General features: G+C 39.3%; 1 pseudogene; it reads right to left on the bottom strand.

Annotated features, from left to right (window-relative positions):
• Window positions 1-8379: 8379 nt before the first annotated feature.
• Window positions 8380-10879, bottom strand: LOC104874913 (annotated as a pseudogene).
• Window positions 10880-13275: the final 2396 nt, after the last annotated feature.

Here is a 13275-nt window from a genome sequence, read left to right as displayed (position 1 = left end):
TTTGCTTAATTAAAATTGTTTCAAACAAATGGAGGAGCTTGGCTGCTGATGGGTATGCTATTAGATATTTACCCAACATTCACTTTTCTTTTTAATGTTTATTTTTTATTGGAACATGTTTACAGTGCACAATGAACCCTTTCTCATGGGAAGTTGGTACATGTTCATAATATATCTCAATTCCTTTTTTTGTCCCCTTCCTCTCCTTACCTTTCCACATCTCTTGGTCCACTTCTGTACTGCAAAAGTGCTATTTCTGTACTTTCTACTATCTTTTATTTTGTTCTTTATTTATATTTTGGGTTTCTTATATAAGAGAAACCATTTGATATTTAAGCTTGTATGTCTGATTAAAAAATTAGACCCGCCCAATAAAAGACCCAGTCAAAATATGGGCAACCGAAATGGATAAACATTTCTTAGAAGAAGTACAATGGCCAATAAATACATGAAAAAGTGTTTAACATAGCTGACAATTAGAGAAATGCAAATTAAACAACACTGAGATTCCATACTACTCTAGAAGGAATGGCTATCAATAAATCAAATATTAAAAGACGTGGCAAGGCTGGGAAGGAGAACCTTTCACATTGTTGATGGGAGTATGAACCAGTACAACCACAACACAAACCAGTGTGGAGTCTCCTCAAAAAGCTAAAAGTAAACATTCCATCTGACTCAGATATTCCCCTTCCAGGTATCCTCCCAAAGAGTTAAAGACATCACATTACGGTGGCCCATGCACACGCATGCTTATACCAGCACAGCTCATCACACCCAAAGCTCACTTGGTCCTACTGCTTCACATCTTTTCAGGAAGTGCCATGCAGGTGCACCAGCACACCCACCATTCTCCACTGGCCTTCCCTCCTTCCCATCCCAGGCCAGTGTTTCCAGGCTGGCTGGCATGCAGACACCCCTCTTTGCCTCTTATCCTTACTACTTCTGCACGAAATCATGGGCATTTTGGTTACCACATGCCAAGTAAAACTCTTTACACTTCCTTCTATACTTTTCACGGTTAACATTGCTTTCCTTCCATCCATCCTGTCAATCTCTTCTCTTTAATTAGGGTATTTAGACCATTTATCTTTAAGACAATCATTAACTTATCAGGAGGTAAGTCTATCATTTTATTGTTTGTTCTCTGCTTGTTTCTTGTTTTTATTTTCCTTCTTTCTTACCTTCTTACGGGTGGTATGAACATATTTTTAAGATATTGGCTTGGATCATTAATACTATATTTCAGTAGATTTCTTCATATGGTTTTCCTGGTGGCTGTTCTAGATAACCAGAATATCATAACATAATTCATTACTGTCACTACAACTGACATCTTATCACCTTGACTAAAGTGCAGGAATTGCCAGCACTCTTTCTCCTCCTTGTGTTTTAAACAAAATCATCTCAGTCCCTTCTTCACATGGCATCATAACTTTTGTTTCAACAACCAGGCAAGATTTTAAAGACTCCTGAGCAGTAAGATTGTCTATGAAACAGTATTTTTGCCCATCGCTATGTTCCTTCCTTCTGAAGTTAGAAGAAGGGAATGTAATTAATATGAGAAAATTTTAAAGTGGAAACAATCTTTGTAAATAGGGAGGGATGGAGGAGTTGAAGGGAGGGCAGGGACATGGGGAAAAAATAAGAACCAAGATAGATTATGTTAAGGTGCAAATTTCCAATGATGAATGTCATTATATTGTATACCTAAAAATGCAACAATAAATTAATTTTTTAAAAAAAGAAGACTTCTGTTATCATTTCCTTCCTGCCTAGAGCATTTCCTTTAGCCATTCTTTATTTGCAACAAATTCATTTTCTTTCATCTCACAATGGCTTCATTTCCCTTTCATCCTTGAAGGATGACTTCTGAGGGTATAGAGCTTACACTTGACAGTTCTTTTCTTCCAGCACTGAGAAGAGCTCACTCCCATCTGGCCTCTGTGGTTTGAGATGAGGAATCTGTCTCCTTCTGAATTGCCCTCTCCTGTAAGTGATGCCTCATTTCTCTCTGGCTGCTGCAATGTTTTTTTCTGGGCTCCTGGGATATGAATGTTAACTTTTTGGCCAGAAGATCCCTGCTCTGTCATTTTATTGCTCATCTTCAGATGGTAAATTATATTGACCTGACCTCCAGTCTGCAAGTTCATCCTCTATCCCACCTCTGAGCCTATTCAGTTTTTGAGCTTTTATTTTTCAGTTCTACTATTTCCATTTTAAAGTTCTAACTTCCATTTCTTTGTTGACATTTTTTCTATTTCATTTGTTTCAAGGGAATCCATAGTTGCTTCTTGAATCGCTTGATGACCATCATCTTGCAAAGCTAGTTATCAGTTTCAACACTGGAGCCACCTCTGTGATGTTGGAGTCTGTTGATTGTCTCTTCTTGTGCTGGCTGTGATTTCCCTGGTTCTTGGCATAATGAGTGATTCTCAATTATACTGTGGATATTTGGATGGTATACTGTGAGGTGTTGAATCTTCTTTAATCTTTTCAAGTAGGCAGTGACCTGTTGACACATAGCCCAGGGCCAGAGCAGTGCATACATTCTGCTTCCTACTGGGAGCCAGGACACAAGGAAAAAGCAAGACATTGACTTCTGTACCTCCCACCTCCACATTCTACATCACTGATGCCAGGGAGGGCAGGGGCTGCTTAGTCCATATTACATTTCAATGATGTCCCAGAGGAGCCAGAGGCCCCTACCTGCTATCCAGGAGCAGGGGACATGGAGGGATAGCAACTTCCTACTTGTCCCTCCTGAAGCCAGGGCAGGCACAAGTACCACTCCTGCTTGGCTGGAAGGGGGCAAGTATGCCAGAAAACCCTTCTGATGTTAGGTCACCTTAACAGAGGCTGTTTTGGAGCTCCAGGTTGGAGTTCCTGTAGTGCCTTGTCTGGTCACTCCTTGGTCCCAATGTTCCCAGGCAGTGCACCTTCATCTCTCTTTTCGATACTCTACACAATCATTGGCATCATGTCCAGGATTTATATTTGTGTAGGTATAACTTGGGATGGAGCAAGACACACCATCTTGATAGAACACCACTAATGATATATGTTTTGGGATTTCTGCACCTGCAATTTTGTTCCTCCAACTTAGTAACCATTGCAGTCTATTATAGGAAATAGCATCATTTTCTGACCCTCTTTTCTACTCACAGACATTTGCATTTTTCACCCATTATAAATAGCGATTAACATTGTATATCTTGATGTAGCCTAAGTATATACCAAAAGAATAGAGTTGGTAATCTGTAATTTTCCCTCTGTTTTCTGCCCCTCTCTTCTTCCTTGGTGGTTTTGTAATGTTTTCTGCTGAGTTCCAGAGACCTCCTCATAGGAGCAAGTTTTAAGTCCCCTTCTGGGGCCTCACGGACCTTAAATATCCATTCCTGAGCCAGGAGGGAAGCTGTTCTCTATTCTGGGGTGTAGGGTACCTCAAATTCCTCCCAGGTCTTGGAATGCATAGGTGTCAATGACAACTATTTTTATCATCCACTAAGTGGAAGAAGACTTCTAGTCCTAGTCCTCAATGCCAAGCAGTGTGCCTGTGCATCCCAAACTCTGGCAAGCATACTTCTGGACTTGGTTACCTTAGGTTAACCAAGCTTATTATCAGAGATCACCAGGATGGTACTTTGACCCTAATTAGTGTTTTGCATCTCTATTTGCTGGTTTATTCTTCTGAGATTACATCTTGCTTAAAGTCAGCCATGTCTCCTAAATTTTCTCTGATGATGCTTTATGTATCATTGTTTCATGTGTGAAGCACAAGGCAGTTGAAGGAGGAGACTGGAGGTGAAGTCACCGAGCCACCTTACATAGGTCCCTACACAACTTTTCTTTTCTGTGATTCCCTCCTTCACTGCAAGTGCAGGTAGAGCATTGACAACTCTAGTCCATCCTTCGTCAGTGCCCAATTTTTCCCACTTTAGAGTCCTCACGTGCTAATGATTCTGTAGGGTATCAGCTTAAATATAGCTATTCAAAGTCTTCTTTCAAATGCCAGTGTAAATTAGTCCCCCCATATTCAATATAAGCCCCTTGCCCCTTGTCTGTTTTCTTCACATCTTTCATTGCAACTTATGTTTACTATATTTTATGTCTGCTTAATGTTTTAATGTCTCATCCGCTACCATAGGAGCTGTGTGACTGCTGGGTTGTGCTTTTCTAGAGAAATTGCATTCTGCAAGTCTCAGATGGTGCTTGGTACCTGATAATGTCTGTACTCTCTGTACAAGAAATAGAGGACCATGGTGATAACCTGTCTTTTGTCATCACTAGTAATTTGAGTGGAAACTTTTTCCACATTCAACTAAATGCCCCGAACCTGACTACATTACATGATAAAAGTGATAATGAGTAATCTGTTTCCCTCTCTTCCTGTTTTATGTCTGTTTTGCAGATTCACGGTTCCATTAATGCTTTATTCCCCTCCCTTCTCCTTCACACAAATGTATTAAAAAGAAAACTCACATCATTTCTTCACATGCCACTATGTATGGGTGAGACATTAAAAAGTCATGCTGGACAGCTAATGACCAGCTTCTCCACCAAGCAGTAAATGGTGACTTTCACATGTGGGGAAATAGCAAGGACAGATTAAACCATGCACATTGCCAGAAGATGTAATGTGTAAATCAGTTTTGTGTTGCTAGGACAAACTACCTGACCTTGCAACTTGAAGGTTATGGAGTTTATTTGACATATGGTTTCAGAAAGTTCAGTCCATGGTAAGTTGGCTCCAAGGGTAAAGCATCATGGTGGAGCAAAGCAGCTCACTTGATGGTGGCCATAATGTGGGAGAGGAGCACCAATGAGAGACACACTTTCTCCAGTGACTACCTCCAACTGGGCTCCACCTCCTAACCACATTGTCCCATGGTCCAATTGCCTCACCAGGAGTCACTTAACCCAGTCAAGCTGACAATTAAGATTAACTCATAGCTGCCATGGTCATGCACACCTGTAATCTCAGAACCTGAAGTAGGAGAATTGCAAGTTTGAGCCCAGCCTGGGGAACTTAGTAACTTAGAGTGTCCCTGTCTCAAAGTGGAAAATATTTTAAAGGGACTGAGGATGTTGTTCACTGTGCAGACCCTGGGTTCAATCCTCAGTATCTCAAAAAAAAAATCACATGGCAAGGTAATATATTGATATTCTTACCTGTGAGAGTGAGTTAGCCCAGACTTAACTCTCACCCTCACTGCTCATGGAAAAAGACAGGGAAAATTTATACAGGCAGGAAAAATGGGTTGTTGGAATCACCAAAATAATAACTATTTTAAGGTTTTCCTTGAGTTTGGATAGGATGTCAATAACACAAAGTAGTTTGTTCTTTCAGAATGCAGTCACAACCCTGTTAGATTTTAAACAAGTCTAAATGGAAAAGCAAAAATATACAATGTCCACTTTCAACTAATACACTTGAACTTGACCTTTCATCGTTTCTAGGAATACTGATTTTTGTTTGCTTCCCAGATAATTATTGTAAAATTCAACAATAATTATCAGTACTCGGTTCATCTATTTGCCTTTAAATGCTAGGCATGTTGTTTTAAAAGATGAAGTCCTTGAAAAATATAACGTTCAGTGAATTTTCAACTTTATTTTCTATACTGTCGTGGACAATTGTTACTAGAGATAATAGTTAACCCTTGCAAATCAAAATGAGGTTACAAGTCCCTTGTGCCACACAGAAATAGACTGGACAGCTCTGATGGCAGACGTTTCCTACTCTGGTAATAATACCGGGTACTCTGCAGTGCTATTGTCATTCATAGAGACAGTCACCGTGCCTTTGCTTTCCTGGGTCCTCCATGTCTAAGGGTGTCATTGAACAGGGCATTGCAGAATTTGCTGGGTAGTTCATACTATAAAACCCAAGGCAGAAACACACAGTCAACTGTTTCCTGAGTGCTTGCTTTTGAATTTTTAGAACATAAGAAAATGGTATAAAAGCTGAATGTGCAAATACAAATGGAGAGTGAAATTGGTTCTAGAGAACCCAAATAGCACTCTTTCTTCCTGCTAAGAACTGCCGGCCACTGAACCAATTTCTGACTATTAGCCAGGGGTTGAAAAGTCCAATCTTTGCAGGTAAGCATTCAAAGACCCAACCTACTCTTTCTTTGCATGACCATTTTGCTAGATTAAGACAGATCTGCCAGGTTTACCAAGGGGAGCTATAAGAACTCTTTGTATCAACCTTTAGGAGATGATGCAGGTTCTGAAAATAACTCAGACCATTCTTATCTTCCAAAGTCCTTCTCAACCCTCAGGGTGAAGCTCAAGTTACTGCTCCCACAGCAGTGTCTCCCCAAGCCCACAGCAGGGGCTCTCTATTCACTACTTTCACCTGCACAGACAGTTCTGAAGGTTTCTATTGTTGATATCACAGTGAACACACCCGATGACACACAACTAAAAAGCAGCATTAGTGACCAGGAAAAGCCTGGACTGAAATGAAAGATTTTTCTGTGGGATCTATTATGTATTGATGATGCTAACTCCACGTTTACTTGTCACTTATATACAAACTACACAGGATTTTCTTTAGACAAGAACTGATTGAAAAACAAGGTGTGTATTTAAATAAAAAGTATTGCAGTAAAAGACACATTGTCATTAATCCCCTTCAAAACACATTTCACCCCTTACTTTGAACACATTTTTCCCATTGCTCTTGCCACTTTCTGTAACAGTTCAGGAAGTCCTTTTTCATGAGTGTCTTTATGAGGTATGATAAAAAATGAAATACACTGAGTGCTGCTGCTGAGCACCATCAAACAGAAAGGCAGGCTCCTGAAAACATGACAGTGTGTCCTCCTCCACATTGTTCATCAGATCTAGTACCAGGAAATTTCTGGCTCTTCCTCTAAGTCAAAATGACCTGGAAGGTATAATCAGTTTAGGTGAATCAGTTTAGGACATCAAAGCAGGAGAGCACAGCTAGAGACACTTACAAAAGAGGACTTTCAGAGCTGCTGTAGAAAGTGGCAAGAAAATGGGATATGTGTGCTTGTATTTGGAGGGGAAGTGATGGCAGTATGCCTTTTATGGTAATAAATTTTTAGTCATTAAGTATAGTTCATTACATGTATATTTCTTTATACTGTAGGTACAAAAAAAGAAGGTCGATTTATTTCACATGTACATTAAGTCAATCACACAGGAATCCAGGGAAATTTGTGCTGAGAGGCATTTATACCTGGCTTTTCTTTCAATGAAAAATAAACATCTGTGTGTCATCAGAGTGGTACTTCCTTAAATGTTGTAAAAAGCACTAATTCTCAAAGCTAACTGAATATCAGAATCACCTCCAGAGTTAAGAAATAAAAGCACCAGCATCTGTGTAACATCCCTAAAATACAGAATTGATGGGGATTGGCTGAGTCTTGGGCTTTTAGAACTGTTCCGTAGTCACAAAAGTGAGTCTTCTGCTGAGGGACTCTCTCTCCATACCCAGATTTCAGTGAATAATTGTTAGATTAATCACAAGATAAGTGCATCTCTTCATTAAAAAATAAATATCTCAGGGGATATTATTTTATTCATCATTTCCAGGTACATAGCAGTTGCTAAATTTCTGAATGAACACATTCAGAAGCCTATATACTTCTTTTATATTTCCATCACTCTAGCAGATTATGAACATAAGATTTCAAAAGATATTTATGGGGAAAAAAGGAATAAAGCAGTTGGGATAATGTTTAAGGCAAAACAAAAATCTATAAACACTTAAAACACACATATATAAATAGATCAGAAGAAGAAAAAGAATATACAAAAGCATGCAATATTTAGCAGTTGAAAATTCAATGTTTTCAAATATTCTTAACATTCTTATACTTAGAAGCAAAGTAAGTCTAAACAACTAGTTCTTTTGCTAATAGCCCCAAGCACATGAGCAGAATGAGTTTTCTTTAAAAACAGAATTACAGGTTATTCTTGATGATCACAGCTTAGTATTCAAAATTCAAGTGAATAAAATTTTAGTACAATTATGATAATTTTTCCAGATAGTTGCATTTAAGAACAAGATTGTTTCTGGTTAAAATATTTGGTGTCGCAGGGGATTTAGCTCAGAGTTTCCACTGCCTCTCTTGCAATCATAAGGACCTGAGTTTGATCCCCAGTACCAAAAAACAAACAAACAAAAAAACAAAATATTTGGTGTCCCCTACTGTTACATCCTCTCATTGAGATGCAGGAGCTTCTTAGCAGCTCCACATAATAAAACAACTATTCTGGTACCTTTTCACAAAATATGTTAATTTAGGGAAAGCATTAATAATAGACTTCCTTTATAGAGCTAGATTCTCAGATATGGCTCCGTGTAGTTCCACAAAGATCAGATAAAGTTTAATTAAGTTAATACCTTAGACTATGAAACTTTGGTTTTCTTAAAATCAGCGTTGGCCGTTTGATGACAGGTTTGTCACCAAAAGGTGCTGCTTCACTTTCTGTGATTGGGAATCTCTTCTGGTATATCAAGGGATATTCCCTCTGAAGCTGCTTTAGTTTTCTCCTTTTCTCCTTTAGAGGTAAACTCTTGTTTTTAAAGATATTCTCTAGAAATTCTGCAATGGCAGCTTGAGAAGTAGAAACCTTTTGGTCATCAAGATCCTGTGCACTGATCTGTTTACAGTAAGAGTAAATTGGCAAAGGAACAATGAGTCCATCTCCAGGACTTTTAATACAGCCCCTTTTTAAGTAGTCTAGTTGCTTCTCCACGCAGTCTGTAAGTATGAGGGCACTTGAAGGATTTCCTGATAATGATCCATAAGGAAGGAGACCAGTCTTGCAGCAAACAGCTTATTCAGATCCACGTCTTTGGCACAGCACAGCACACACGGAGATAAAGTATGGATCATCAGTGCCTTTGTACCCATTGCATCATGAAGTTTTGATTCATTCAAGAAATCATGAGCATTAAAAGCTTTCTACAGTTCAGTGGGGGAAGTAACAAACAACATAACTGCAGGGCATTGATGGCAGCTCTCTCCAAATGAGGCTGCAGTCAACTTTGTGTTCCAGTCAAAATAGCAGATGGTGGAGGTAAAGAGTGTTCTGAAAGCTCTGTAGTACTTTTGCACAGTCTTTCATTGGTTGTGATGCTATCCTCTGAGTTCATTGCATACCTTTGCTACCTTGTCCAAGGTTTGGTTTCAGGACATTTTCGGCAACTGGAGTACTGACATAGATATTCTGCCTTGTACTACTTTTTTTTTTTTTTTTTTTTTTTTTGATACTGGGGATCGAACTCTGGGCCTGTACTACTTCTTAAAAGCAGTGCTGTTTGGGTTTGCAGTCTCCATGACACGACTCTTCTTGGTCTTCAACAGTCACAGTCAAAGTTGTCTGAAAGTCACCACCACAGAGTGGCTTGTGAATACTTCCCTCTGAGTGAAGATTCAATAGGAATTCCTGTTTGGGCTTTGACTCTAAGGACTGTTCACTAGTTTGTTGTTCTGTGTTCAGAACAGATCGACTGAAGGCACTGGACACCTTTTTACTTGAATAGTCTGGCATTTCTACAATTCCTTCCAAAGAGGAGCACCTTGGTTTGATGTTAGAGGACAGAACATGCAAACTACTTAACCTATCAAATTGTGACAACTTCCTCCCGTTACATGATTGGCACTGACTCTTCTGCTTCTTAAATTAACTAGCTGCATTTTCTTAGCATGTCCTCCTTGAAATCCTCGATCACTTATCTATTGTCTCTCAGTAGAATCTGATTCTTCTTTGTTTTTGTCTCTATGAAGCAGACTGAGAAGACACTCATTTGATTTGAAGGCATTCAAACTGTCTAAGTGAGGGATTTTTGAAGACTGTGGATCATCTTGGATTTTATGTATCCTACTGGGTCTATCTGAAACTGTGACATAGCCACACACAACCAAAATGTTCACAAATAATTCATAATATTCATACACAAGTAGAGGTTCAGGGAGATCAAGAAAATAATCAGCAATTGTTCTGAATACATCTCACTCAAATCCAACATAAGTCAGATTACTTATAACATTACTTTTTTGCCAATTTGGCAGGCACTTCATGGCAGATAATATCCAGTGAGGAAGGTCATCTGATTTGTCTTGAAGTATAACTACTCCACGCCTACTTGTGTTGGTGATGTTGTACATCACATATTGAGGAATTACTTGGTTTGGATTTATGAGTCCTTCTAGGGATGGCACACATAAAATGGTTTGCAGGTAGATCAGAATAATGTATCTCCAAACTTCTTCAACATCTCCCTGGTTTATTTCTCTATAATCTCCTGAGTTTTCTTGATCTTCTCTGATTTCATGATTTACTTTCTTTGTAGTTTCCTGAAAGAAATGTAATCCATGCTTCTTGGGAGTTCTAAGAGACAAGTTTCATAACTTAAGAACACTCTCTTTATCTTTGAAAAAATTTTCGATGCTGTTTTTTTCTCAATTCTGGATGCCTTCGTGGAAATGTTTAAGTGGAGAAGTTGTAAGAAATCTGAATGACTGATTATTGCCATCAAGATTTTCTGACTCATCATCTGCCTTTAATATCTTCAGTTACATGATTTTTAAGAAATTTTTTCAATAGTTGAATAGTCTGTTACCTTGTAACTTCTGGACAAAAATTGCTATTATTTCTTAATAGGTCATAAAGCCAATCTATAGCTTCTCCAGCTGTGAAGCTGGTGCCATATTTTAAAAAGGGTTGCCTGTGTTTTCTCAGGGGCATTCCTGTTCAGAAAGATCCACATCACTTCATTCCACAGATGTTCAGGGAATCTAATGCCACACGACCAGCAGCACAGTGTCCCGGAGGGCTGAAGACACAGGAAACACTGCACAGGCACACACGGACCAGCGGCCACCGTCATGGTCACCTCAGTCCTCCCTGCCTTCCACTGTACAGCTTGGTGGCCCGGTAGGGCCTGGGAGGTGCCCCCCACCCCAACTCTCCATGGGCTGTCAAAGCGCCATGGTGGCCATGGTGGCGGACAAGACCACCTGGGATGTGGCTCCAGCTCCGGGAGCCTGCGCACAACTGTCGGCCTGATGCTAACTTACTATTGCAATAAATTTAAAAATTTTTAACCACAAACAGTAAGCTTTGATCATACTTTGTATCTTCTGCAAGTACCAATAGTATTTACTTCATTCACATCTTTTGCCTTTTAACTCTTTTGGTTGCTTTATTTCCCTGGCTAGGATATTTAGCACCATACCAAGTAGAAACGATGAAAACCAATAAGGCTCTGTTCTTTTTTGTTATTTATTTTACGCACACTCTATTACCATTCTTTTTCTTTCCTATGGACAACTATTTTAATGTTCAAGATGGACTCCTTAAATACATTCAATAACTATGCATGGTTGCTTTGGTGCCTGCGGCTTTGACACTGGTAATTTATATTCTATTATACATTTCATATTCTTTCTTACTTTTTATCCTAGCCTATGGGTCTCCAAATTATGATCCACTGTTTAACTTCAACTTAGCACTGTTTTTGTGGAGTACGAGCTAGGAAGGGTGCTCACATTTTTAATTCACTGAAAAAATGAAAATACTATTTTATGGTATGTAAACATTTTAAGAAATTTGAATTTTAGTCCTTGCAAAGTTTTATTTGAACACATCTGCCCCATCAGTTTGTGTACTATTTATGGCTGTTCTGACACTGCACCTGTGGATACTAATAGTTGGAGAGGAAACCATCGACCTGCAGGGACCACATATGAGCCAGCTGGGCTTCACCTAAAAGCCCTGTCCATCCATGGGGCTGTGATGCTTTTAACCTTTACTTTGCTTTCCCTATTGTAGAATGTCATTTGCTTCTCCAAGTTCCCTCATCTACTCTCCTAGTGATGACACTGAGACTGTTCCCACTTCCACCATTGTAAACAGGTCTTCTAGTCTTGGAAATAAAGACGATTATAGTTAGGAAGAAGGAGTCTGTGTTTGGTGTGATAAAAAAGCTCTGGAACTAGGGAGTACAGGTTTTTCACAACATCATAAGTGTACTTTGTGCTACTGAGCATTTTCCTAAAATGGTTAAAATAGTAAATTTTATGTTGTGCTGTATTTTACCATAATAAAGGTAATAGATACATTAAATTACTTGAAAAATGACTTTTTTGTTAAGTAGTGAGCTTTATTTATACTATTAATTTTCTTAATCAAGCCTTTCCTCAGAATACAAAAGCAAACCAGCTTGTTTTTCACATATTAAAGTGCTCCTTAATGAAACTTGAGAATATAATTCAAGAATCAGTAACCAGATTTGAAGTCTAGCAAGTTCTACCAATGTCAATAGACTAAAAAGGCACTCCAATATCAACAGAATAAAAACGGGCCCCACTGACTTTTTTTTAATGTAGTAATTCATTTAACTTTCTTGAAATGCATGTGTTTATATGTAATATATACCTTTTAAAAGTTTTATTAATACATTTACAGCACATACTGTTTACTTTCACCATGGGGATTTGGTACACATACACAACACTCCTCTTTTATTTTACTTATATATATTATACATATTATATATTATGTAAAATATTATTTACGGAACCTTTTCATGTCTCTGAAATGTCACAGTCGTATAGTGGCAATGACGTTAAGAGAAGCAGGCTCTAATCTGAAGCATTGCACTTGACTGAAGGATGTGTCTTGACCATCATTGTGTTGGTATGAACCCCTGGGGAATGCATGGCACTGCCTGTGCTAAAGTGTGCAGGTCTCGTGAAGAACTGAGCAGCTCTCAGCTCCAGAGAGGAGCAGAGTGGTTGGCAAGGTGGGTGGAGGAGGCCGCTCTAAATGTGGGCAGCAGTGTCAGGAACCAGAGGAGAATTTGAGAAAGGCTGCACTCAGGGGTGATTGCATATTGCAGGTTCTATGAAAAAGTTCAGACAGCTGAGGTTAAGTTGTTTATCAGAGTATGAACTAGTGGATATCGGAAACCAGGTGAATCTTGTGTTACTTTGATTGCTCGTACCCGCTTGGGTGAATAAAGGCGAGATAAGCCAGACGCTGGAGGCTCCTCTGCCAGCTAAGAGGCAAGAGCCCTCTGGCTGCCTGCATGCTAAACTGACTCCATGTCTCTTTGTCATTCATTCTTGTTCAGCTATCAGGCCAGGGAGCACAAGGTAGCAGGCCTAGGTCCCAGAACAAGGCTGGCTGAGTGGGTTGGCTATAGAGCAGTATGCCCAGGAGATGGAGTCCAGGAAAGGGAAGGACTTGTCGGGCAGCAGAAGGCAGCAGATACAAGGAAGC

This window comes from Fukomys damarensis, unplaced genomic scaffold (genome assembly GCF_012274545.1).
Source record: "Fukomys damarensis isolate Sample0158 unplaced genomic scaffold, DMR_v1.0_HiC HiC_scaffold_16, whole genome shotgun sequence".
Lineage (NCBI taxonomy): Eukaryota > Metazoa > Chordata > Mammalia > Rodentia > Bathyergidae > Fukomys > Fukomys damarensis.
Note: the sequence above shows the minus strand (reverse complement) of the source record. Positions and strands in the feature narration are given on the sequence as shown.